The sequence below is a fragment of the Carassius gibelio genome, chromosome B23, assembly GCF_023724105.1.
Source record: "Carassius gibelio isolate Cgi1373 ecotype wild population from Czech Republic chromosome B23, carGib1.2-hapl.c, whole genome shotgun sequence".
Lineage (NCBI taxonomy): Eukaryota > Metazoa > Chordata > Actinopteri > Cypriniformes > Cyprinidae > Carassius > Carassius gibelio.
The window spans coordinates 4,157,494-4,184,723 of record NC_068418.1 but is presented as its reverse complement, the minus strand read 5'-3'; the positions used below and the strand labels follow the sequence as shown (position 1 = coordinate 4,184,723).

At 39.2% G+C, this 27,230-nt stretch overlaps 1 long non-coding RNA gene across 2 annotated transcripts in view; it reads right to left on the bottom strand.

Annotated features, from left to right (window-relative positions):
• The window catches only part of LOC128011157 (uncharacterized), a 128,143-nt gene that overhangs the window by 56,052 nt on the left and 44,861 nt on the right, over positions 1-27,230 (bottom strand). Inside the window, exon 2 of one of the 2 annotated variants that reach the window (XR_008182482.1) lies at positions 9,782-9,931. The exons of the other annotated variant lie outside the window; for it this stretch is intronic. This is a non-coding gene — a long non-coding RNA (uncharacterized LOC128011157). The remainder of the gene's footprint in view (positions 1-9,781; positions 9,932-27,230) is intronic. 2 annotated transcript variants of the gene reach the window in all.

Genomic DNA, 27,230 nt, shown 5'->3' with positions numbered 1-27,230 from the left:
AGGATCAGTTATCTTCCTATGAAAAATAAAAGATAAAAATAAACAAACAACAACACAGATTGATACAGAACAGAAAAAATAAATTTTATTGTGGATTTATAATAAAATCAACCTGTAAATGAATTCATACTCCTCCTCATACTACTCCATACTCCTTTTTCAACATGATGCCAATATACTGAGATGTTAAATTGTGAATGGGTTTAGGATAGCTTAAATGGTGTTGCCATAGAGATTTATTAATGTAACATAAAAAAATACAATAGTTATTTTACTATATCTTTAAAATTTTTCATTCTAACTCTTCATAATTTTTTATATAAGTAGAAGTCCTCATTTGAAGGAAGCACAGTAAGTTTCATAGCTTTTTCATTTTCAAGAGCCAGCCTAAAATTAAAACTATCATAACTTATAAATCAAGCTTGCAATTCTTAGTACCAATAATGGTCACCAGAGGGAGCTATAGGATTACTTTTAAATAATTATTGTAGAAACGAGTATGATTTAAATAATTTATAGAAATCTTTCAAATAAAATAATATGTATTTTAGGAATTTTACTGATAAAATGACCCTCACTTAATTAGAATAACAAGCTGAAGTATTGTGAACTGTATATTAAGAATAATTCTTTATAGGCTTTATGGACAGATACGTTTTGAGTGACTCTTGAAGGATCAGCACCACATCCTCTTTTACCACTGTTTAAAGAACTAATCTTACAGAACAGGTGTGAATGAATTTTGGATAGCTTGAATGGTTTTGTTGTGGTGATTTTTTTAAATAATAGTAAAAAAGGAACCAGTAAATGTCTTTTTATTTTTTTTAAAGTGCAGCTTCTAAACACTTAAACACAAAATGTACACATAAAAGACAAGTCATTCTGAGGCATATTTCCTCAGAATGACTGGTCTCATGACAATAGTTTCATGACTATACAACACTATATATATGGATGATAGAAAATAAAAAAAACTATCATACATCTAATGTCACTCAGTCCCACTGTCACTGTGGGTAGTGTGTGTGTGTGTGTGTGTTTGTGTGTGTGTTAAGTGAATTAGGTGTGAAACTATCAGGGAGCATTTAGTCTCCAGCGCCAACATTTTACAGAACTGCCACTTTCCTGGAGTCTCCAGAATTACTCGGTGTCCGGCTCTGAGAGACTTAAGATTCCAAAAAATGATTTAATTAGAATACCATGAAGTATTGTGAAATACTATATATTAAGGCTTTATATATAGGCTTTATGAACAGATTAGAGTGACTCGTGAAGGACCAGCACCACCTCCTCTTGTTCGATGGTTTGAGGAATATATCTTCCAGAATCCAGGATTAAGATTTAAGAGCTTATTTTTATTCCACCTCCTTTCCTGAAAGTCTGTCTTGCAGAATTGACTAAAAATTAATCTTCACATTATTTCCTAATTATTTTGCAATTCTTTTTGTCAGTTCTTCTTGACCTGTTTTTCTCTTCCAGCTTTCCTGGACTATTGTATAGCACTCATAAATGATTAAATAAAAAACAATGGTAGTTATTAAGATTGATATGGTTTGGAATTGGTAAAAAATGCTTGGAAAAAAATCACAATAAAACAATGTTTTAATGTTTAAGTTTGGAATATTAACTGACGTGAATGAATGCTATATAAATATTGTTCATGTTAACATAATGTTTATGAATGGAATCTTATTGTAAAGTGTTACTAAAGTTATATATATATATATATTGTTCTGTGAATCTGATTTTAAAGTCTAGATGATTCGGATTAACCCTTTAACTGCCATATCCTTTAAAACCTCACTGCCAGAGGGATATTGTGAATGCATGTGCCCGCTGGGCACAGTTTACCTGATGCCACCGGGGTGGCGATGGCACTGGTGGCTTGAGCCCGCCATCGCTGCTTGCAGCTATATTTATTATTATTATTATTCTTCTCCATAATGAATCGCATTTTTGAGGGCCTAAACATACTCAAAAAGTCATGAAACTTTGCACACACCTCAGAACCGGCGAAAATGTACATATGATATGGGTTTCAGAAGTGGGTGTGGCAAAATCGCTCGATAGCGCCACCTTTAGACGTTCAACGGTGTGCGCCTCGAGCTATGTTTCACGTACATGCACGAAAATTAGCACACACATGTAACATACCAATACCTACAAAAAAGACTCTTGGACCAAAATTCTAAATCCAACAGGAAGTCAGTTATTTTTAATATTATGAGCAAATTTGTGTAATTTTTGTCATTTCCATGCTTCGTATTTTAACGAACTCCTCCTAGAGATTTATTCAGATCAATACGAAATTTGGTATGCCTAATCTAAAGGCCTTTGCGATGTTAAATTGCGAAGATTTTGAGTTTTCGTCAATGGGCGTGTCCGTGGCGGCCTGGCGAATTTCGATGATTCGCCATGAAACAGGAAGTTGCTATAACTCAGACATACAATGTCCAATCTGCCCCAAACTTCACATGTTGGATAAGACTCTTGACCTTAACAGATTGACATGCCCATATACAGTTATAGTCATAGCGCCACCTATTGGCTACAGGAAGTGACATATTTTACGTTGCGACAAACTACTCCTAAAATTTTTTGACATCAATGTCTTTTTTGTGGTCAGTCTATTCTAAAGGCATATGCGATGTTAAATTGTGAAGATCTTGAGTTTTCATTAAAGGGCGTGTCCATGACGCTGTGACAAAGTTCGATGTCTCGCCATGGGAATTAAATATGTTATAACTCATAAAATGTCCGATCTTCCCCAAACTTCAAATGTGTGATAAGAGTCCTGGCCTGAACACATCTGGAGGCCAATATTCCATCGGGTGTGGCAAAATGGCTCAATAGCGCCACCTATACGCATTCAATGGAGAGCGCCTCGAGCTACGTTTCACGTACATGTACAAAAATCGGGACACACATGTAACACACCAATACCTACAAAAATGTCTCTTGGTATGAAATCTGAATCTGAACAGGAAGTCAGTTATTTTGAATTTTCCCTTCAAAATTGGTGTTGTTTTTGCTATTTTCAGGGGTTGTACTTTAACGAACTCCTCCTAGAGATTTATTCAGATCAACACCAAACTTGGTCAGTGTAATCTAAAGGCCTTTGCAATGTTAAATTGCGAAGATCTTGAGGTTTCGTTAAAGGGCGTGTCCATGGAGGCCTGACAAATTTCGATGTTTCGCCATGAAACAGGAAGTTGCTGTAACTCAGACATACAATGTCCAAAATGCCCCAAACTTCACATGTTAGATAAGACTTCTGACCTTAACAGATCTACATGCCCATATTCAGTTATAGTCATAGCGCCACCTGTTGGCAAGAAGAAGTGACATGTTTTACGCTGCTACAAACTACACCTAGAATTTTTTTGAGATTAATATATATTTTGTGGTCAGTCTAATCTAAAGGCCTGTGCAATGTTAACTTGTGGAGATCTTGAGTTTTTGTTAAAGGGCGTGTCCATGGCGCCATGACAAAATTTGATGTCTCGCCTCAGCCAGAGAAGTTGTTGTAACTCAGGCATAATTTGTTTGATCTTCCCCAAACTTCACATGTTCGATAAGAATCCTTCCCGGAACACATCTGAAGGCCAATATTCCATTATAATGATAGCGCCACCTGCTGGCAACAGGAAGATTGGCACATATATGGAATAAACATTGATATATTCTACTTATATTTATGAGTTTAAACGCATATTTCTCACCGTTCACCTTTTAACTAAAGCCACTCGCTGCCGGTGAGCCCGGGTGCGAGGGCCCGTTCATCGCTGCTTGCAGCTTTAATTAGGGCCCGAGCACCGAGGTGCGAGGACCCTCTTGTATCTGCTTTGTTTATTAGGGCCCGAGCACCGATGGTGTGAGGACCCTCTTGTTTCTGTGTTGTTTATTATTATTATTATTATTATTATTATTTTTCTGAAACTTTCTCGAAAAGTCATGAAACTTGGCACACACGTCAGAAATGGCAAAAGATTAGGTATGCAATGGTTTGCTAAGGTGGGTGTGGATAAATGGCTCGATAGCGCCACCTATACACTTTCAATAGAGTGCGCCTCGTGCTGTGTTTCACGTACATGTACAAACATCGGTACACACATGTAACACACCAATATCTACAAAAAAGTCTATTGGTACGAAATCCAAATCCCAACAGGAAGTCAGTTATTATTTTTTTTCTCATCAAAAATTTGGTGGTTTTTGCCATTTCCGGGGGTTGTACTTTAACGAACTTCTCCTAGAGATTTATTCAGATCAACACCAAAGTTTGTCAGTGTAATCTAAAGGCCTTTGCAATGTTAAATTGCGAAGATCTAGAGTTTTCGTTTAAGGGCGTGTCCGTGGCGGCCTGGCGAATTTCGATGATTCGCCATGAAAAATGAAGTTGCTATAACTCAGACATAAAATGTCCAATCTGCAACAAACTTCAAATGTTTGATAAGACTCCTGACCTGAACAGATCAACATTCCCAAATTTAGTTATAGTCAAAGCGCCACCTGCTGGCAACAGGAAGTGAATGCTTTACGCTGCAATGAACTACTCCTAGAAAACTAATAAAATCAAAATTGTGTTATGGTCAGTTTAATCTAAAGGCCTTTGCGATAGTGATTTGTGAATATCTTGAGTTTTCGATAAAGGGTGTGTCCTTGGCAACGTGACAAAGTTTGATGTCTCGCCATGGGAATAAAATTTGTAACTCAGGCATAAAATGTCCGATCTTCCCCAAACTTCATATGTGTGATAAGAATCCTGGCCTGAACACATCTGTAGGCCAATATTCCATCGGGTGTGGCAAAATGGCTCGATAGCGCCACCTATACACATTCAATGGAATGCGCCTCGAGCTATACTTCTACAAAAATTGGTACACACATGTAACACACCAATACCTACAAGAAAGTCTCTTGGTACGAAATCCGAATCCCAACAGGAAGTCGGTTATTTTGAATTTTCCCTTCAAAATTGGTGTTGTTTTTGCCATTTTCAGGGGTTGTACTTTAACGAACTCCTCCTAGAGATTTATTCAGATCAACACCAAACTTGGTCAGTGTAATCTTAAGCCCTTTGCAATGTTAAATTGCGAAGATCTTGAGGTTTCGTTAAAGGGCGTGCCCATGGCAGCCTGACAAATTTCGATGTTTCGCCATGAAAAAGGAAGTTGCTTTAACTCAGACATACAATGTCCAATCTGCCCCAAACTTCACTTGGTAGATAAGACTTCTGCCCTTAACAGATCTACATGCCCATATTCACTTATAGTTATAGCGCCACCTGCTGGCAACAGGAAGTGTCATGTTTTACGCTGCAAAGAACTACTTCAAAAAATTTAATGACATCAACATTTTATTTTAGTCACTCCAATCTAAAGGTCTTTGCAATTTTAAATTGTGGAGATCTTGAGATTTTGTTAAAGGGCGTGTCCATGGTGACGTGACAAAATTAGATGTATCATAATAGGAAGAGAAGTTGTTTTAACTCAGGCATAAAATGTTCGATATTCCCCACTTCACGTTCGATAAGACTCCTGGCCTGAACACATCTGAAGGCCAATATTCCATTATAATGATAGCGCCACCTGTTGGCAACAGGAAAACTGGCACATATAAATGACTTTGACATATTCCACTTATATTAACAATTTGAAATGCATATTTCTCACCGTTCACCTGTTTACTAAAGCCACACGATGGCAGTGAGCCCGGATGCGAGGGCCCGTTCATCGCTGCTTGCAGCTTTAATTAGGGCCCGAGCACCGAGGTGCGAGGACCCTCTTGTATCTGCTTTGTTTTTTATTAGGGCTCAAGCCCGAAGGGGCGAAGAGCCCTATTGTTCTTCTAAGGATTATTCTTATTATTTTTTTTATTTTTTATTTAACCTTCCGGGGGTTTTTAGGGGCCTTAACATGCTCAAAAACTCTTGAAAATTAGCACACACATTGGAATCTGCGGCCATCAGGACGCCGCAGAGGCTGGGACCCGGGCGTGGCACAGGGACTCTACAGCGCCCCCTGGAACACCTTCAGAAATCTTGAACCATAGCTCACACAGACTTGCATGTATTTATATGAAACTCGGTACACTTATAGATCTCATTGAGCCGAACAACTTTCACACTTTATGTCATAGGCTCCGCCCAACAGGAAGTCAGCTATTCAAGGCTGTTTAAAAAAAGCATGCTCTGGAATTTGAAATACTCCTCTGAGGTTTTCAACCCGTTCGCCACGAAACTCGGTGAACATGATCTCAAGACATTGGGGACGAAAAATTGCGAGGGGATTTTTTATATCTTGAACGGTTTGCCCGTAGCGAGGCGTGGAAATTATGGCGAGAAATGAGAAACAGGAAATGTCTAATAACATCCACATACATTTCCTGAATTTTATCAAACTTCATTGGTTTGTTCGTTGTATGATACCGATCGTATATATGTGACTATTAAGAGTCAACGTTATAGCGCCACCAACTGGCAGCAGGAAGTGAGTCATTTTCAAAATGTTTTGAATTCAGCATCTTATTTTTACTCGATTTACTTAAAACTTCATCAGAATAATGACAAAACACAGCCGATGTAAATCTGTTGTGGGGATATTGATATCTGATATGGCGTTGCCATGGCAACGTGTCAAACTTGAATGTTCTGTTATGATGAGTTTGAGGCAGACACCAACCTCAGATTTACATGAAACTAAAAACACATATCAGTATTAGTGATAGCTAGACAATGGGAAAAGCTTTTAAAAGGGCGTGAAGGAGGCATGCTATAGCGCCACCTTTTGTCAAAAGTGGGGGGTTTAGTTTTAGCTACAGACACCAAACTTGGTACATAAATTGTTCTTATCAAGACGGACAACTTTCTAATTCACAGTCATCAGCTACGACCAACAGGAAGTCGGCTATTTTGATTTGAATATTTAAATTGAGCTCTGATTTAATGCATTCTCCTCAGAGGAAATGTTCACTATACTCCCCAAACTTTGTCTACATGTTGAAAAAACATTGAGGAACTTAAATTGCGAACGGATTTTGGTTAGCTTGAACCGTTTTGTCGTGGTGATTTTTTGAAATGACAGTAAAAAGGGAATCATTAATTGTCTTGTATTTTTAAATTGCAGCTTCCAAACACTTAAAAAAAAAATCATACAGAGATCAAATCATTCTGAGGACATATGCATAGTTTCATGACCTTACAACACTGTATGATTTAAAGAAAATAAAAAAAACTGTCAGACATCTCAACTCACTCTGTCCCTCTGTTTGAGCAATGTATGTGTGCTGACTGAGTGCATGTGTGTGTGTGAGTGTGTGTGTGTGAGTGGGGGATGGGCATGAGCTGAGTGGCAGACACAATGAGAGAGAGAGAGAGAGACTTAATCATCTCTTTAATCACCAGAAAAAAAATGTATTTTAAATTGTTATTTTTTGTTGCTGTTGCTAACATTGCTGTTTTCATTACAGCTTAAGAAATCTCTTAGGCCTTATCCTTTTCTGACAGTTTCAGGAATTAAAAACAAAATTCTAAAAATACTTATTTGTGCTGCAAATAATAATTTCAACTCATTTGATACTGACCTATTCCATCCTGTGACATGACATGTATCTACATTTTTAAAATCTCATGGATGTAACAGTAAAACTGTTCAGTTCACAGATCAAGACTAAGCTTCTTTCACAAATGCTTATAAGTCATTAAAGGATTTAATAACACTGTTAAATAATGTCTAATTTGTTATCATTAGTAAATGCATTGGTAACACTTTATAATAACTGCACTCATTAGTAAATAGTCAGTTTATGCTTTATAAAGCCTTGTCCCAATATTAATAGTCAGTAGTAAGCAGTTTATAAATACAGCTATAAATAGCTTGTTCTTGGTTTATAAGCACATTTATTAAAAAGGAGAGTAATCTTTTCAGTTATCTTCCTATGAAAAATAAAAAAAATAAAAATAAACAAACAACAACACAGATTGATACAGAACTCAGAAATTTTATTGTGGATTTATGATAAAATCAGCATGTACAAATGAATTCATACTCCTCCGAGAAGACATAAGTAGTTCACACCAAACTTTTTCAACATGATGCTAATATACTGAAGATGTTAAATTGCGAATGGGTTTAGGATACCTTAAATGGTGTGGCCATAGTGATTTATTAAAGTAACATAAAAAAATACAATAGTTATTTTACGATATCTTTAAACATTTTAATTCCAACTCTTCACAATTTTTTATATAAGTAGAAGTCCTCATTTGAAGGAAGCACAGTAAGTTTCATAGCTTTATCATTTTCAAGAGCCAGCATAAAATTAAAACTATCATAACTTATAAATCAAGCTTGCAATTCTTAGTACCAATAATGGCCACCAGATGGAGCTATAGGATTACTTTTAAATAATTATTGTAGAAACGAGTATTTTATTTTTTTAAAGTGCAGCTTCTAAACACTTCAAAAAAATGTACACATAGAAGACAAGTCATTCTGAGGAAATATGCATAGTTTCATGACTATACAACACTATATGGATGATAGAAAATTAAAAAACTATCAAACATCTGATGTAACTCTGTCCCTCTGTCACTGTGGGTAATGTGTGTGTGTGTGTGTGTGTGAGTGAATTAGGTGTGAAACTATCAGGGAGCATTTAGTCTCCAGCGCCAACATTTTACAGAACTGCCACTTTCCTGGAGTCTCCAGAATTACTCTGTGTCAGGTTCTGAGAGATCTAAGATTCAAAAAATGATTTAATTAGAATACCATGAAGTATTGTGAAATACTATATATTAAGACTTTATATATAGGCTTTATGAACAGATTAGAGTGACTCGTGAAGGACCAGCACCACCTCCTCTTGTCCGATGGTTTGAGGAATATATCTTTCAGAATCCGGGATTAAGATTTAGGAGCTGTTTTTTATTCCACCTCCTTTCCTGAAAGTCTGTCTTGCAGAATTGACTAAAAATTAATCTTCACATTAATTCCTAATTATTTTGCAATTCTTTTTGTCAGTTCTTCTTGACCTGTTTTTTTCTTCTTCTTTTCTGACCTCATGACCCAGTCAGCATTTTTTGTACAATGGCCAAGTCTTAACTTATCAATTTCTGTATTGCATTTGTGTTTGATATTTCTCACAGGCTTTACAGAGTTAAAACTCTTTTTTTAGCGCATTTCATCTGTAAAAGAAAACATGCCCAATAATTCTGCACACATGAATATAAGGAGTTTTTCTCTTCCAGCTTTCCTGGACTATTGTATAGCACTCATAAATGATTAAATAAAAAATAATGGTAGTTATTAAGATTGATATGGTTTGGAATTGGTAAAATGTGCTTGGAAAAAAATCACAATAAAACAATGTTTTAATGTTTAAGTTTGGAATATTAACTGACATGAATGAATGCTATATAAATATTGTTCATGTTAACATAATGTTTAGAAATGAAATATTATTGTAAAGTGTCACTAAAGTTATATATATTGTTCTGTGAATGTGATTTTAAAGTCTTGATGATTCGGATTAACCCTTTAACTGCCATATCCTTTAAAACCTCACTGCCAGAGGGATATTGTGAATGCATGTGCCCGCTGGGCACAGTTTACCTGATGCCACCGGGGTGGCGATGGCATTGGTGGCTTGAGCCCGCCATCGCTGCTTGCAGCTATATTTATTATTATTATTCTTCTTCTTCTTCTTCTCCCGAATGAATCGCATTTTTGAGGGCTTTAACATGCTCAAAAAGTCATGAAACTTTGCACACGCTTCAAACCTGGTGAAAATTTTCGTCTGATATAGGATTCAGAAGAGGGTGTGGCAAAATGGCTCGACAGCGCCACCTATACCAAGAAAATCAACAGCCTTCCAGCTATGTTTCACGTACATGCACGAAAATTGGCACACATATGTAACACACCAATACCTACAAAAAAGACTCTTGGAGCGAAATTCTAAACCCAACAGGAAGTCGGTTATTTTTAATATTATGAGCATATTTTGTGTAATTTTGGTCATTTCCATGTGTTGTATTTTAACGAACTCCTCCTAGAGAGTTCTTCAAATCAACACCAAATTTGGTATGCCTAATCTAAAGGCCTTTGCGATGTTAAATTGCGAAGATCCTGACTTTTCGTTGAAGGGCGTGTCCGTGGCGGCCTGGCGAATTTCGATGATTCGCCATGAAAAATGAAGTTGCTATAACTCACACATACAATGACCAATCTGCCCCAAACTTCACATGTTTGATGAGACTCCGAACCTGAACAGATTGACATGCCCATATTCAGTTATAGTCATAGCGCCACCTATTGGCAACAGGAAGTGACATATTTTACGCTGCGACGAACTACTCCTAGAAATTTTATGACATCAATGTCTTTTTTGTGGTCAGTCTAATCTAAAGGCCTGTGCGATGTTCAGTTGTGAAGATCTTGAGTTTTCGTTAAAAGGCTTGTTCATGGCGCCGCGACGAAGTTCGATGTCTCGCCATGCGAATAAAAGATGTTATAACTCAGGCATAAGATGTCCGATCTTCCCCAAACTTCACATGTGTGATAAGAGTCCTGGCCTGAACAGATCTTCAGGCCAATATTCCACCGGGTGTGGCAGAATGGCTCTATAGCGCCACCTATACACTTTCAACGGAGTTCGCCTCGAGCTATGTTTCACGTACATGTACAAAAATTGGTACACACATGTAACACTCCAATACCTACAAAAAAGTCTCTTGGTACGAAATCCGGATCCCAACAGGAAGTCGGTTATTTTGAATTTTCCCTTCAAAATTGCTGTTGTTTTTGCCATTTTCAGGGGTTGTACTTTAACGAACTCCTCCTAGAGATTTATTCAGATCAACACCAAACTTGGTCAGTGTAATCTAAAGCCCTTTGCGATAATAAATTGCGAAGGACTTGAGCTTTCGTTAAAGGGCGGGTCCATGGCGGCCTGACAAATTTCGATGTTTCGCCATGATAAAGGAAGTTGCTGTAACTCAGACATACAATGTCCAATCTGCCCCAAACTTCACATGTTGGATAAGACTCTTGACCTGAACAGATCTACATGCCAATATTCAGTTATAGTCATAGCGCCACCTATTGGCAACAGGAAGTTACATATTTTGCACTGCGACAAACTACTCCTAGAAATTTTATGACATCAATGTATTTTTTGTGGTCAGTCTAATCTAAAGACCTGTGTGATGTTTAGTTGTGAAGATCTTGAGTTTTTGTTAAAAGGTGTGTCCATGGCGCCGTGATGAAGTTCAATGTCTCGCCATGGGAATAAAAGATGTTATAACTCAGGCATAAAATGTCCGATCTTGCCCAAACTTCACTTGTGTGATAAGGGTCCTGGCCTGGACAGATCTGAAGGCCAATATTCCATCGAGTGTGGCAAAATGGCTCAATAGCGCCACCTATACACTTTCAACGGAGTGCGTATACACTTTAAACGGAGTGCGCCTTGAGCTATGTTTCACGTACATGTACAAAAATCGGTACACACATGTAACACACCAATATCTACGAAAAAGTCTCTTGGTACGAAGTCCGAATCCCAACAGGAAGTCAGTTATTTGGAATTTTCTCTGCAAAATTAGTGTTTTTTTGCCCATTTTCAGGGGTTGTACTTTAACGAACTCCTCCTAGATATTTATTCAGATCAACACCAAACTTGGTCAGTGTAATCTAAAGCCTTTTGCGATCTTAAATTGCGAAGATCTTGAGGTTTCGTTAAAGGGCGTGTCCATGGCGGCCTGACAAATTTCATTGTTTTGCCATGAAATAGGATGTTGTTGTAACTCAGGAATAAAATGTCCAATCCTCCCCAAACCTCACATGTTCGATAAAAGTCCTGCCCTGAACACATCTGAAGGCCAATATTCCATTATAATGATAGCGCCACCTGCTGGCAACAGGAAGATTGGCACATATATGGAATAAACATTGATATATTCTACTTATATTTATGAGTTTAAACGCATATTTCTCACCGTTCACCTATTAACTAAAGCCACTCGCTGCCGGTGAGCCCGGGTGCGAGGGCCCGTTCATCGCTGCTTGCAGCTTTAATTAGGGCCCGAGCACCGATGGTGTGAGGACCCTCTTGGAATTGCTCCGTTTATTATTATTATTATTATTATTATTATTATTATTATTATTATTATTATTATTATTATTCTTCTTCTCCAAAATGAATCGCATTTTTGAGGGCCTAAACATGCTCGAAAAGTCATGAAACTTTGCACACACCTCAGAACTGGCGAAAATTTACGTCTGATATGGGTTTCAGAAGTGGGTGTGGCAAAATGGCTCAACAGCGCCACCTATACACGTTCAACGGTGTGCGCCTCGAGCTACGTTTCATGTACATGTATGAAAATCGGTATACACATGTAACTCTCCAATACCTACAAAAAAGTCTCTTGGAGCAAAATCCGAAACCCAAAAGAAAGTCGGTTATTACTAATATTATGAGCAAATTTTGTGTCATTTTTGTCATTTCCATGCGTTGTATTTTAACGAACTCCTCCTAGAGATTCATTCAGATCAACACCAAATTTGGTATGCCTAATCTGAAGGCCTTTGCGATGTTAAATTGCGAAGCTTTTGAGTTTTCGTTAATGGGCGTGTCCGTGGTGGCCAGGCAAATTTCGATGATTCGCCATGAAACAGGAAGTTGCTATAACTCAGACATACAATGACCAATCTGCCCCAAACTTCACATGTTTGATGAGACTCCTGACCTGAACAGATTGACATGCCCATATTCAGTTATAGTCATAGCGCCACCTATTGGCAACAGGAAGTGACATATTTTACACTGTGACAGACTATTTCTAGAAATTTTATGACATCAATGTCTTTTTTTATGGTCAGTCTAATCTAAAGACCTGTGTGATGTTTAGTTTTGAAGATCTTGAGTTTTTGTTAAAAGGTGTGTCCATGGCGCCGTGACGAAGTTCGATGTCTCGTCATGGGAATAAAAGATGTTATAACTCAGGCATAAAGTGTCCGATCTTGCCCAAACTTCACATGTGTGATAAGGGTCCTGGCCTGAACAGATCTGAAGGCCAATATTCCATTGGGTGTGGCAAAATGGCTCGATAGTGCCACCTATAAACTTTCAACGGAGTGCATATGCACATTCAATGGAGTGCGCCTCGAGCTATTTTTCACGTACATGTACAAAAATCGGTACACACATGTAACACACCAATACCTACAAAAAAAGTCTCTTGGTACGAAATCCGAATCCCATCAGGAAGTCGGTTACTTAGAATTTTCTCTGCAAAATTGGTGTTGTTTTTGCCATTTTCAAGGGTTGTAATTTAACAAACTACTCCTAGAGATATATTCAGATCAACACCAAACTTGGTCAGTTAAATCTAAAGGTGTTTGCGATGTTAAATTGCGAAGATTTTGAGGTTTTGTTAAAGGGCGTGTCCATGGCGGCCTGACAAAATTCGATGTTTCGCCATGAAAAAGGAAGTTGCTGTTACTCAGACGTACAATGTCCAATCTGCCCCAAACTTCACATGTTAGATAAGACTTCTGCCCTTAACAGATCTACATGCCCATATTCAGTTATAGTCATAGCGCCACCTGCTGGCAACAGGAAGTGACATGTTGTATGCTGTGACAAACTACTCCTAGAATTTTTTTGAGATTAATGTATTTTTTGTAGTCAGTCTAATCTAAAGGCCTGTGCAATGTTAACTTGTGGAGATCTTGAGTTTTTGTTAAAGGGCATGTCCATGGCGTCATGACAAATTTTGATGTCTCGCCACAGCAAGAGAAGTTGTTGTAACTCAGGCATAATTTGTTCGATCTTCCCCAAACTTCACATGTTTGATAAGAGTCCTGCCCTGAACACATCTGAAGGCCTAATATTCCATTATAATGAGAGCACCACCTGCTGGCAACACAAAGATTGGCACAAATATGGAGTAAACTTTGATATATTCCACTTATATTTATGAGTTTAAATGCATGTTTCTCACCGTTCACCTATTTACTAAAACCACTCGCTGCCGGTGAGCCCGGGTGCGAGGGCCCGTTCATCGCTGCTTGCAGCTTTAATTATTCTTCTTCTTCTTCTTCTTCTTCTTCTCCCGAATGAATCGCATTTTTGAGGGCTTTAACATGCTCAAAAAGTCATGAAACTTTGCACACGCGTCAAACCTGGTGAAAATTTTCGTCTGATATAGGATTCAGAAGAGGGTGTGGCAAAATGGCTCGACAGCGCCACCTATACCAAGAAAATCAACAGCCTTCCAGCTATGTTTCACGTACATGCACGAAAATTGGCACACATATGTAACACACCAATACCTACAAAAAAGACTCTTGGAGCGAAATTCTAAACCCAACAGGAAGTCGGTTATTTTTAATATTATGAGCATATTTTGTGTAATTTTGGTCATTTCCATGTGTTGTATTTTAACGAACTCCTCCTAGAGAGTTCTTCAAATCAACACCAAATTTGGTATGCCTAATCTAAAGGCCTTTGCGATGTTAAATTGCGAAGATCTTGAGTTTTCGTTGAAGGGCGTGTCCGTGGCAGCCTGGCAAATTTCGATGATTCACCATGAAAAATGAAGTTGCTATAACTCACACATACAATGTCCAATCTGCCCCAAACTTCACATGTTTGATGAGACTCCGAACCTGAACAGATAGACATGCCCATATTCAGTTATAGTCATAGCGCCACCTATTGGCAACAGGAAGTGACTTATTTTACGCTGCGACGAACTACTCCTAGAAATTTTATGACATCAATGTCTTTTTTGTGGTCAGTCTAATCTAAAGGCCTGTGCGATGTTCAGTTGTGAAGATCTTGAGTTTTCGTTAAAAGGCTTGTTCATGGCACCGTCACAAAGTTTGATGTCTCGCCATGTGAATAAAAGATGTTATAACTCAGGCATAAAATGTCCAATCTTATCCAAACTTCACATGTGTGATAAGAGTCCTGGCCTGAACAGATCTGCAGGCCAATATTCCACCGGTTGTGGCAGAATGGCTCTATAGCGCCACCTATACACTTTCAACGGAGTGCGCCTCAAGCTATGTTTCACGTACATGTACAAAAATTTGTACACGTATGTAACACTCCAATACCTACAAAAAAGTCTCTTGGTACGAAATCCGGATCCCAACAGGAAGTCGGTTATTTTGAATTTTCCCTTCAAAATTGGTGTTGTTTTTGCCATTTTCAGGGGTTGTACTTTAACGAACTCCTACTAGAGATTTATTCCGATCAACACCAAACTTGGTCAGTGTAATCTAAAGCCCTTTGCGATAATAAATTGCGAAGATCTTGAGGTTTCGTTTAAGGGCGTGTCCATGGCGGCCTGACAAATTTCGATGTTTCGCCATGAAATAGGGATGTTGTGTCCGATCATTCCCAAACTTCACTTGTGTGATAAGCGTCCTGCCCTGAACACATCTGAAGGCCAATATTCCATTATAATGATAGCGCCACCTGCTGGCAACAGGAAGATTGGCACATATATGGAATAAACATTGATATATTCTACATATATTTATGAGTTTAAACGCATATTTCTCACCGTTCACCTATTAACTAAAGCCACTTGCTGCCGGTGAGCCCGGGTGCGAGGGCCCGTTCATCGCTGCTTGCAGCTTTAATTAGGGCCCGAGCACCGATGGTGTGAGGACCCTCTTGTTTCTGTGTTGTTTATTATTATTATTATTATTATTATTTTTCTGAAACTTTCTCGAAAAGTCATGAAACTTGGCACACACGTCAGAGCTGGAAAAATATTAGGTATGCAATGGTTTACTAAGGTGGGTGTGGCAAAATGGCTCGACAGCGCCACCTATAAATTTTCAACGAAGTGCATCTTGAGCTACGTTTCACGTACTTGTATGAAAATCGGTACACACATGTAACACACCAATATCTACAAAAAAGTATCTTGGTACGAAATCCAAATCCCAACAGGAAGTCAGTTATTATTTTTTTTCTCATCCGAAATTTTGTCATTTTTGCCATTTCCGGGGGTTGTACTTTAACGAACTCCTCCTAGAGATTTATTCAGATCAACACCAAAGTTTGTCAGTGTAATCTAAAGGCCTTTGCGATGTTAAATTGCGAAGATCTAGAGTTTTCGTTTGAGGGCGTGTCTGTGGCGGCTTGGCGAATTTCGATGTTTCGCCATGAAAAATGAAGTTGCCATAACTTAGACAAAAAATGTCCAATCTGCACCAAACTTCACATGTTTGATAAGACTCCTGACCTGAACAGATCAACATTACCAAATTTAGTTATAGTCATGGCGCCACCTGCTGGCAACAGGAAGTGAATGCTTTACGCTGCAATGAACTACTCCTAGAAATCTAATAAAATCTAAATTGTGTTATGGTCAGTTTAATCTAAAGGCCTTTGCGATAGTGAATTGTGATTATCTTGAGTTTTCGATAAATGGTGTGTCCTTGGCGACGTGACAAAGTTTGATGTCTCGCCATGGGAATAAAATTTGTAACTCAGGCATAAAATGTCTGATCTTCCCCAAACTTCACATGTTTGATAAGAGTCCTGGCCTGAACACAACCGAAGGCCAATATTCCATTGGGTGTGGCGAAATGGCTCCATAGCGCCACCTATACATTTTCAACGGAGTGCACCTCGAGCTATGTTTCACGTGCATTTACAAAAATCGGTACACAAATGTAACACACCAATACCTACAAAAAAGTCTCTTGGTACGAAATCCGAATCCCAACAGGAAGTCGGTTATTTAGAATTTTCTCTGCAAAATTGGCGGTTTTTTTGCCATTTTCAGGGGTTGTACTTTAACGAACTCCTCCTAGAAATTTATTCCGATCAACACCAAACTTGGTCAGTTAAATCTAAAGGCCTTTGCAATGTTAAATTGCGAAGATCTTGAGGTTTCGATAGAGGGCGTGTCCATGGCGGCCTGACAAATTACGATGTTTCACCATGAAAAAGGAAGTTGCTGTAACTCAGACATACAATGTCCAATCTGCCCCAAACTTCACATGTTAGATAAGACTTCTGCCCTTAACAGATCTACATGCCCATATTCAGTTATAGTCATAGCGCCACCTGCTGGCAACAGTAAGTGACATGTTTTACGCTGCGACAAACTACTCCTAGAAATAGAATTACATTAATGTTTTTTTTTGTGGTCAGTCTAATCTAAAGGCCTGTGAAATAATAAATTATGGAGATCTTTTTTTTTTTTTAAAGGGCGTGTCCATGGCGTCATGACAAAATTTGCTGTCTCGCCACAGTAAAGGAAGTTGTTGTAACTCAGGCATAAAATGTTCGATCTTCCCCAAACTTCACATGTTCAATAAGAGTCCTGCCCTGAACACAACTGAAGGCCAATATTCCATTATAATGATAGCGCCACCTGCTGGCAACAGGAAGATTGGCACATATATGGAATAACTTTGATATATTCCACTAATATTTATGAGTTTAAATGCATATTTCTCACCACTCACCTATTTACTAAAGCCACTCGCTGCCGGTGAGCCCGGGTGCGAGGGCCCGTTCATCGCTGCTTGCAGCTTTAATTATTATTCTTCTTCTTCTTCTTCTTCTCCCGAATGAATCACATTTTTGAGGGCTTTAACATGCTCAAAAAGTCATGAAACTTTGCACACGCGTCAAACCTGGTGAAAATTTTCGTCTGATATAGGATTCAGAAGAGGGTGTGGCAAAAAGGCTCGACAGCGCCACCTATAACAAGAAAATCAACAGCCTTCCAGCTATGTTTCACGTACATGCACGAAAATTGGCACACATATGTAACACACCAATACCTACAAAAAAGACTCTTGGAGCGAAATTCTAAACCCAACAGGAAGTCGGTTATTTTTAATATTATGAGCATATTTTGTGTAATTTTGGTCATTTCCGTGTGTTGTATTTTAACAAACTCCTCCTAGAGATTTCTTCAAATCAACACCAAATTTGGTATGCCTAATCTAAAGGCCTTTGCGATGTTAAATTGCGAAGATCTTGAGTTTTCGTTGAAGGGCGTGTCCGTGGCGGCCTGGCAAATTTCGATGATTCGCCACGAAAAATGAAGTTGCTATAACTCACACATACAATGTCCAATCTGCCCCAAACTACATATGTTGGATAAGACTCTTGACCTGAACAAGACTACATGCCCATATTCAGTTATAGTCATAGCGCCACCTATTGGCAACAGGAAGTGACATATTTCAGACTGCGACAAACTATTTCTAGAAATGTTATGACATCAATGTCTCTTTTGTGGTCAGTCTAATCTAAAGACCTGTGTGATGTTTAGTTGTGAAGATCTTGAGTTTTTGTTAAAAGGCGTGTCCATGGCGCCGTGACGAAGTTCGATGTCTCGCCATGGGAATAAAAGATATTATAACTCAGGCATAAAATGTCCGATCTTCCCCACACTTCACATGTGTGATAAGGGTCCAGGCCTGAACAGATATGAAGGCAAATATTCCATTGGGTGTTGCAAAATGGCTCAATAGCGCCACCTATACACTTTCAACAGAGTGCATATGCACATTCAACAGAGTGCGCCTCGAGCTATGTTTCACGTACATGTACAAAAATCGGTACACACATGTAACACACCAATACCTACAAAAAAGTCTCTTGGTACGAAATCCGAATCCCAACAGGAAGTCGGTTATTTAGAATTTTCTCTGCAAAATTGGCATCGTTTTTGCCATTTTCAGGGGTTGTACTTTAACGAACTCCTCCTAGAGATTTATTCAGATAAACACCAAACTTGGTCAGTGTAATCTTAAGCCCTTTGCGATGTTTAATTGCGAAGATCTTGAGGTTTCGTTAAAGGGCGTGTCCATGGCAGCCTGACAAATTGCGATGTTTCGCCATGAAAAAGGAAGCAGCTGTAACTCAGACATACAATGTCCAATCTGCCTCAAACTTCACATGTTAGATAAGACTTCTGCCCTTAACAGATCTACATGCCCATATTCAGTCATAGTCATAGCGCCACCTGCTGGCAACAGGAAGTGTCAATGTTTTACACTGAAAATAACTCCTCCAAGAAATTTTATGACATCAACATTTTATTTTGGTCAGTCTAATCTAAAGTTCTTTGCAATGTTAAATTGTGGAGATCTTGAGATTTTGTTAAAGGGTGTGTCCATGGCGCCATGACAAAATTTGATGTCTCGCCATAGGAAGAGAAGTTGTTGTAACTCAGGCATTAAATGTTCAGTCTTCCCCAAACTTCACATGTTCGATAAGAGTCCTTGCCTGAACACATCTGAAGGCCAATATTCCATTATAATGATAGCGCCACCTGCTTACAACAGGATAATTGGCAGATATATGGAATAAACTTTGACATATTCCACTTATGTTTCTGAGTTTAAATGAATATTTCTCACCGTTCACATATCTACTAAAGCCACTTACTGCCGGTGAGCCCGGGTGCAAGGGCCCGTTCATCGCTGCTTGCAGCTTTAATTATTAGGGCCCGAGCACCGAGGTGCGAGGACCCTCTTGTATCTGTTTTGTTTATTATTAGGGCCCGAGCACCGATGGTGTGAGGACCCTATTGGAATTGCTCCGTTTATTATTATTATTATTATTCCGCTTCTCCAAAATGAATCGCATTTTTGAGGGCCTAAACATGCTCAAAAAGTCACCAAATTTTGCACACGCCTCCAAACTGGCGAAAATTTACATCTGATATGGGTTTCAGAAGTGGGCATGGTAAAATGGCTCGACAGCGCCACCTATGCACGTTCAGCGGTGTGCGCCTCGAGTGACATTTCACGTACATGTATGAAAATCGGTACACACATGTAACACATCAATACCTACAAAAAAGACTCTTGGAGAAAAATTCTAAACCCAACAGGAAGTCGGTTATTTGTAATATTATGAGCAAATTTTGTGTCATTTTTGCCATTTCCATGCGTTGTATTTTAACGAACTCCTCCTAGAGATTTCTTCAAATCAACACCAAATTTGGTATGCCTAATCTAAAGGCCTTTGCGATGTTAAATTGCGAAGATTTTGAGTTTTCTTTGAAGGGCGTGTCCGTGGCGGCCTGGCGAATTTCGATGACTCGCCATGAAAAATGAAGTTGCTATAACTCAGACATACAATGTCCAATCTGCCCCAAACGTCACATGGTTGATAAGACTCTGGAACAGAATAGATTGACATGCCCATATGCAGTTATAGTCATAGCGCCACCTATTGGCAACAGGAAGTGTCATATTTTATGCTGCGAAGAACTACTCCTAGAAATTTTATGACATCAATGTCTTTTTTGTGGTCAGTCTAATCTAAAGGCCTGTGCGATGTTAAGTTGTGAAGATCTTGAGTTTTCGTTAAAAGGCGTGTCCATGGCGCCGTCACGAAGTTCGATGTCTCGCCATGGGAATAAAAGATGTTATAACTCAGGCATAAAATGTCCGATCTTCCCCAAACTGCACATGTGTGATAAGAGTCCTGGCCTGAACACATCTGAAGGCGAAAATTCCATCAGGTGTGGCAAAATGGCTCGATAGCGCCACCTATACACTTTCAACAGAGTGCGCCTCGAGCTATGTTTCACGTACATGTACAAAAATCGGTATACACATGTAACACAGCAATACCTACAAAAAAGTCTCTTGGCACGAAATCCGAATCCCAACAGGAAATCGGTTATTTAGAATTTTCTCTGCAAAATTTGCGTTGTTTTTGCCATTTTCAGGGGTTGTACTTTAACGAACTCCTCCTAGAGATTTATTCAGATCAACAACAAACTTGGTCAGTGTAATCTTAAGCCCTTTGCGATGTTAAATTGCGAAGATCTTTAGATTTCGTTAAAGGCCATGTCCATGGCGGCCTGACAAATTTTGATGTTTCGCCATGAAAAAGGAAGTTGCTGTAACTCAGACATACAATGTCCAATCTGCCCCAAACTTCACATGTTAGATAAAACTTCTGCCTTTAACAGATCTACATGCCCACATTCAGTTATAGTCATAGCGCCACCTATTGGCAACAGGAAGTGACATGTTTTACGCTGCGACAAACTACTCCTATAATTATTTTGAGATTAACATATATTTTGTGGTCAGTCTAATCTAAAGGCCTGTGCAATGTTAACTTTTGGAGATCTTGAGTTTTTGTTAAAGGGCGTTTCCATGGCGCCATGACAAAATTTGATGTCTTGCCACAGCAAGAGAAGTTGTTTTAACTCAAGCATAAAATGTTCAATCTTCCCCAAACTTCACATGTTTGATAAGAGTCCTGGCCTGAACACCTCTGAAGGCCAATATTCCATTATAATGATAGCGCCACCTGCTGGCAACGGTAAGATTGGCACATATATGGGATATACTTTGATATATTCCACTTATATTTAGGACATTAAATGCATATTTCTCAATGTTCACCTTTTTACTAAAGCCACACGATGGCGGTGAGCCCGGGTGCGAGGGCCCGTTCATCGCTGCTTGCAGCTTTAATTAGGGCCCGAGCACCGATGGTGTGAGGACCCTCTTGGAATTGCTCCGTTTATTATTATTATTATTATTAATATTATTCTTCTTCTCTAAGATGAATCGCATTTTTGAGGGCCTAAACATGCTCAAAAAGTCATGAAACTTTGCACACACCTCAGAACTGGCGAAAATTTACGTCTGATATGGGTTTCAGAAGTGGGTGTGCCAAAATGGCTCAACAGCGCCACCTATACACGTTCAACGGTGTGCGCCTCGAGCTACGTTTCATGTACATGTATGAAAATCGGTATACACATGTAACTCTCCAATACCTACAAAAAAGTCTCTTGGAGCAAAATACGAAACCCAACAGGAAGTCGGTTATTTCTAATATTATGAGCAAATTTTGTGTCATTTTTGTCATTTCCATGCGTTGTATTTTAACGAACTCCTCCTAGAGATTAATTCAGATCAACACCAAATTTGGTATGCCTAATCTAAAGGCCTTTGCGATGTTAAATTGCGAAGCTTTTGAGTTTTCGTTGAAGGGCCTGTGTGTGGCGGCCTGGCGAATTTCGATGATTCGCCATGAAACTGGAAGTTGCTATAACTCAGACATACAATGACCAATCTGCCCCAAACTTCACATGTTGCATGAGACTCCTGTCCTGAACAGTTTGACACGACCATATTCAGTTATAGTCATAGCGCCACCTATTGGCAACAGGAAGTGACATATTTTACGCTGCGACAAACTACTCCTAGAAATTTTTGACATCAATGTCTTTTTTGTCGTCAGTTTAATCTAAAGGCCTGTACAATGTTAAATTGAGAAGATCTTGAGTTTTCGTTAAAGGGCGTGTCCATGGCGCCATGTCAAAGTTCGATGTCTCGCCATGGGAGTAGAAGTTGCTGTAACTCAGTCATAAAATATCAGATCTTGCCCAAACTTCAAATGTTTGATAAGAGTACTGACCTGAACACATCTGGAGGCTAATATTCCATTGGGTGTGGCAAAATGGCTCGATAGCGCCACCTATACATTTTCAATGGAGTGCGCCTCGAGCTACATGTCACGTACATGTACGAAAATCAGTAAACATATGTAACACACCAATAGCTACAAAAAAGTCTCTTGGTATGAAATCCGAATCCCAACAGGAAGTCGGTTATTTTTAATTTTCCCTGCAAAATTGGTGTAGTTTTTGTCATTTTCAGGGGTTGTATTTTAACGAACTCCTCCTAGAGATTTATTCAGATCAACACCAAACTTGGTCAGTGTAATCTAAAGCCCTTTGCCATTTTAAATTGCGAAGGAATTGAGGTTTCGTTAAAGGGCGTGTCCATGGCGGCCTGACAAATTTCGATGATTCGCCGTGAAAAATGATGGTGCTATAACTCACACATACAATGTCCAATCCGCCCCAAACTTCACATTTTTGATAAGACTTTTCACCTGAACAGATCTACATGCCAATATTCAGTTATAGTCATAGCGCCACCTATTGGCAACTGGAAGTGACATATTTTACACTGTGACAAACTACTCCTAGAAATTTTATGACATCAATGTCTTTTTTGTGGTCAGTCTAATCTAAAGACCTGTGTGATGTTTAGTTGTGAAGATCTTGAATTTTTGTTAAAAGGCATGTCCATGTTGCCATGACGAAGTTCGATGTCTCGCCATGGGAATAAAAGATGTTATAACTCAGGCATAAAATGTCCGATCTTGCCCAAACTTCACATGTGTGATAAGGGTCCTGGCTTGAACACATCTGAAGGCCAATATTCCATTATAACGATAGCGCCACCTGCTGGCAACAGGAAGATTGGCACACATATGGAATAAACTTTGATATATTGCACTTATATTTATGAGTTTAAATGCATATTTCTCAACGTTCACCTTTTTACTAAAGCCACATGATGGCGGTGAGCCCGGGTGCGAGGGCCCGTTCATCGCTGCTTGCTGCTTTAATTATTATTATTATTCTTCTTCTTCTCCCGAATGAATCGCATTTTTGAGGGCTTTAACATGCTCAAAAAGTCATGAAACTTTGCACACGCGTCAAACCTGGTGAAAATTTTCGTCTGATATAGGATTCAGAAGAGGGTGTGGCAAAATGGCTCGACAGCTCCACCTATACTAAGAAAATCAACAGCCTTCCAGCTATGTTTCACATACATGCACGAAAATTGGCACACATATGTAACACACCAATACCTACAAAAAAGACTCTTGGACCAAAATTCTAAACCCAACAGGAAGTCGGTTATTTTTAATATTATGAGCAAATTTTGTGTAATTTTGGTAATTTCCATGTGTTGTATTTTAACTAACTCCTCCTAGAGATTTCCTCAAATCAACACCAAATTTGGTGTGACTAATCTAAAGGCCTTTGCAATGTTAAATTGCGAAGATCTTGAGTTTTCGTTGCAGGGCGTGTCCGTGGCGGCCTGGCGAATTTCGATGATTCGCCACGAAAAATGAAGTTGCTATAACTCACACATACAATGTCCAATCTGCCCCAAACTTCACATGTTTGATGAAACTCTGAACCTGAACAGATTGACATGCCCATATTCCGTTATAGTCATAGCGCCACCTATTGGCAACAGGAAGTGTCATATTTTACGCTGTGATGAACTACTCTTAGAAATATTTTGACATCAATGTATTTTTTGTGGTCAGTCTAATCTAAAGGCCTGTGCAATGTTCAGTTGTGAAGATCTTGAGTTTTCGTTGAAAGGCGTGTCCACGGCACCATGGCGAAGTTCGATGTCTCGCCATGTTAATAAAAGATGTTATAACTCAGGCATAAAATGTCCGATCTTCCCCAAACTTCACATGTGTGATAAGAGTCCTGACCTGAACAGATCTGCAGGCCAATATTCCACCGGGTGTGGCAGAATGGCTCGATAGCGCCACCTATACACTTTCAACGGAGTCTGCCTCGAGCTATGTCTCACGTACATGTACAAAAATTGGTACACACATGTAACACTCCGATACCTACAAAAAAGTCTCTTGGTACAAAATCCGGATCCCAACAGGAAGTCGGTTATTTTGAATTTTCCCTTCAAAATTGGTGTTGTTTTTGCCATTTTCAGGGGTTGTACTTTAAAGAACTCCTCCTAGAGATTTATTCAGATCAACACCAAACTTGGTCAGTGTAATCTAAAGCCCTTTGCGATAATAAATTGCGAAGGACTTGAGGTTTCGTTAAAGGGCGGGTCCATGGCGGCCTGACAAATTTCGATGTTTCGACATGAAAAAGGAAGTTGCTGTAACTCAGACATACAATGTCCAATCTGCCCCAAACTTCACATGTTAGGTAAGACTCTTGTCCTGAACAGATCTACATGCCAATATTCAGTTATAGTCATAGCGCCACCTATTGGCAACAGGAAGTTACATATTTTACACTGCGACAAACTACTCCTAGAAATTTTATGACATCAATGTCTTTTTTGTGGTAAGTTTAATCTAAAGACCTGTGTGATGTTTAGTTGTGAAGATCTTGAGTTTTTGTTAAAAGGTGTGTCCATGGCGCCGTGATGAAGTTCGATGTCTCGCCATGGGAATAAAAGATGTTATAACTCAGGCATAAAATGTCCGATCTTGCCCAAACTTCACTTGTGTGATAAGGGTCCTGGCCTAAACAGATCTGAAGGCCAATATTCCATCGAGTGTGGCAAAATGGCTCGATAGCGCCACCTATACACTTTCAACGGAGTGCGTATTCACTTTAAACAGAGTGCGCCTCGAGCTATGTTTCACGTACATGTACAAAAATCGGTACACACATGTAACACACCAATATCTATGAAAAAGTCTCTTGGTACGAAATCCGAATCCCAACAGGAAGTCAGTTATTTAGAATTTTCTCTGCAAAATTTGTGTTGTTTTGGCCATTTTCAGGGGTTGTACTTTAACAAACTCCTCCTAGAGATTTATTCAGATCAACACCCAACTTGGTCAGTGTAATCTAAAGCCTTTTGCGATCTTAAATTGCGAAGATCTTGATGTTTCGTTAAAGGGCGTGTCCATGGCGGCCTGACAAATTTCGATGTTTCGCCATGAAATAGGATGTTGTTATAACTCAGGCATAAAATGTCCGATCTTGCCCAAACTTCACTTGTGTGATAAGGGTCCTGCCCTGAACACATCTGAAGGCCAATATTCCATTATAATGATAGCGCCACCTGCTGGCAACAGGAAGATTGGCACATATATGGAATAAACATTGATATGTTCTACTTATAGTTATGAGTTTAAACGCATATTTCTCACCGTTCACCTATTAACTAAAGCCACTCACTGCCGGTGAGCCCGGGTGCGAGGGCCCGTTCATCGCTGCTTGCAGCTTTAATTATTATTTTTATTCTTCTCCATAATGAATCGCATTTTTGAGGGCCTAAATGTACTCAAAAAGTCATGAAACTTTGCACACTCCTCAGAACCGACGAAAATGTACATATGATATGGGTTTCAGAAGTGGGTGTGGCAAAATGGCTCAACAGCGCCACCTATACACGTTCAACGGTGTGCACCTCGAGCTACGTTTCATGTACATGTATGAAAATTGGTATACACATGTAACTCTCCAATACCTACAAAAAATACTCTTGGACCAAAATTCTAAACCCAACAGGAAGTTGGTTATTTTTAATTTTATCATCAAATTTTGTGTCATTTTTGTCATTTCCATGCGTTGTATTTTAACGAACTCCTCCTAGAGATTTATTCAGATAAACACCAAATTTGGTATGCCTCATCTAAAGGCCTTTGCGATGTTAAATTGCGAAGATTTTGAGTTTTCGTTATTGGGCGTGTCCGTGGCGGCCTGGCGAATTTCGATGATTCGCCATGAAAAATGAAGTTGCTATAACTCAGACATACAATGTCCAATCTGCCCCAAACTTCACATGGTTGATAAGACTCTGGAACTGAACAGATTGACATGCCCATATTCAGTTATAGTCATAGCGCCACCTATTGGCAACAGGAAGTGTCATATTTTATGCTCCGAAGAACTACTCCTAGAAATTTTATGACATCAATGTCTTTTTTGTGGTCAGTCTAATCTAAAGGCCTGTGCAATGTTAAATTGTGAAGATCTTGAGTTTTCGTTAAAGGGAGTGTCCATGGCGCGGTGACAAATTTCGATGTCTCGCCATGAGAGTAGAAGTTGTTGTAACTCAGGCATAAAATATCAGATCTTGCCCAAACTTCACATGTTTGATAAGAGTACTGACCTGCCCACATCTGGAGGCCAATATTCCATTGGGTGTGGCAAAATGGCTCGATAGCGCCACCTATACACTTTCAATGGAGTGCGGGATATACTTTGATATATTCCACTTATATTTAGGACATTAAATGCATATTTCTCAACGTTCAACTTTTTACTAAAGCCACACGATGGCGGTGAGCCCGGGTGCGAGGGCCCGTTCATCGCTGCTTGCAGCTTTAATTAGGGCCCGAGCAACGATGGTGTGAGGACCCTATTGTATCTGCTCTGTTTATTAGGGCCCGAGCACCGATGGTGTGAGGACCCTCTTGGAATTGCTCCGTTTATTATTATTAGGGCTCAAGCCTGGAAGGCGAGAGCCCTATTGTTTTCCTTAGGATTATTATTATTTTTAGGGCTCAAGCCTGGAGGGCGAGAGCCCTATTGTTTTCCTTAGGATTATTATTATTATTTTTTTTTTTTTTTATTCTTCTAATTTTTTTCTAAGGTTTCGGGGGCT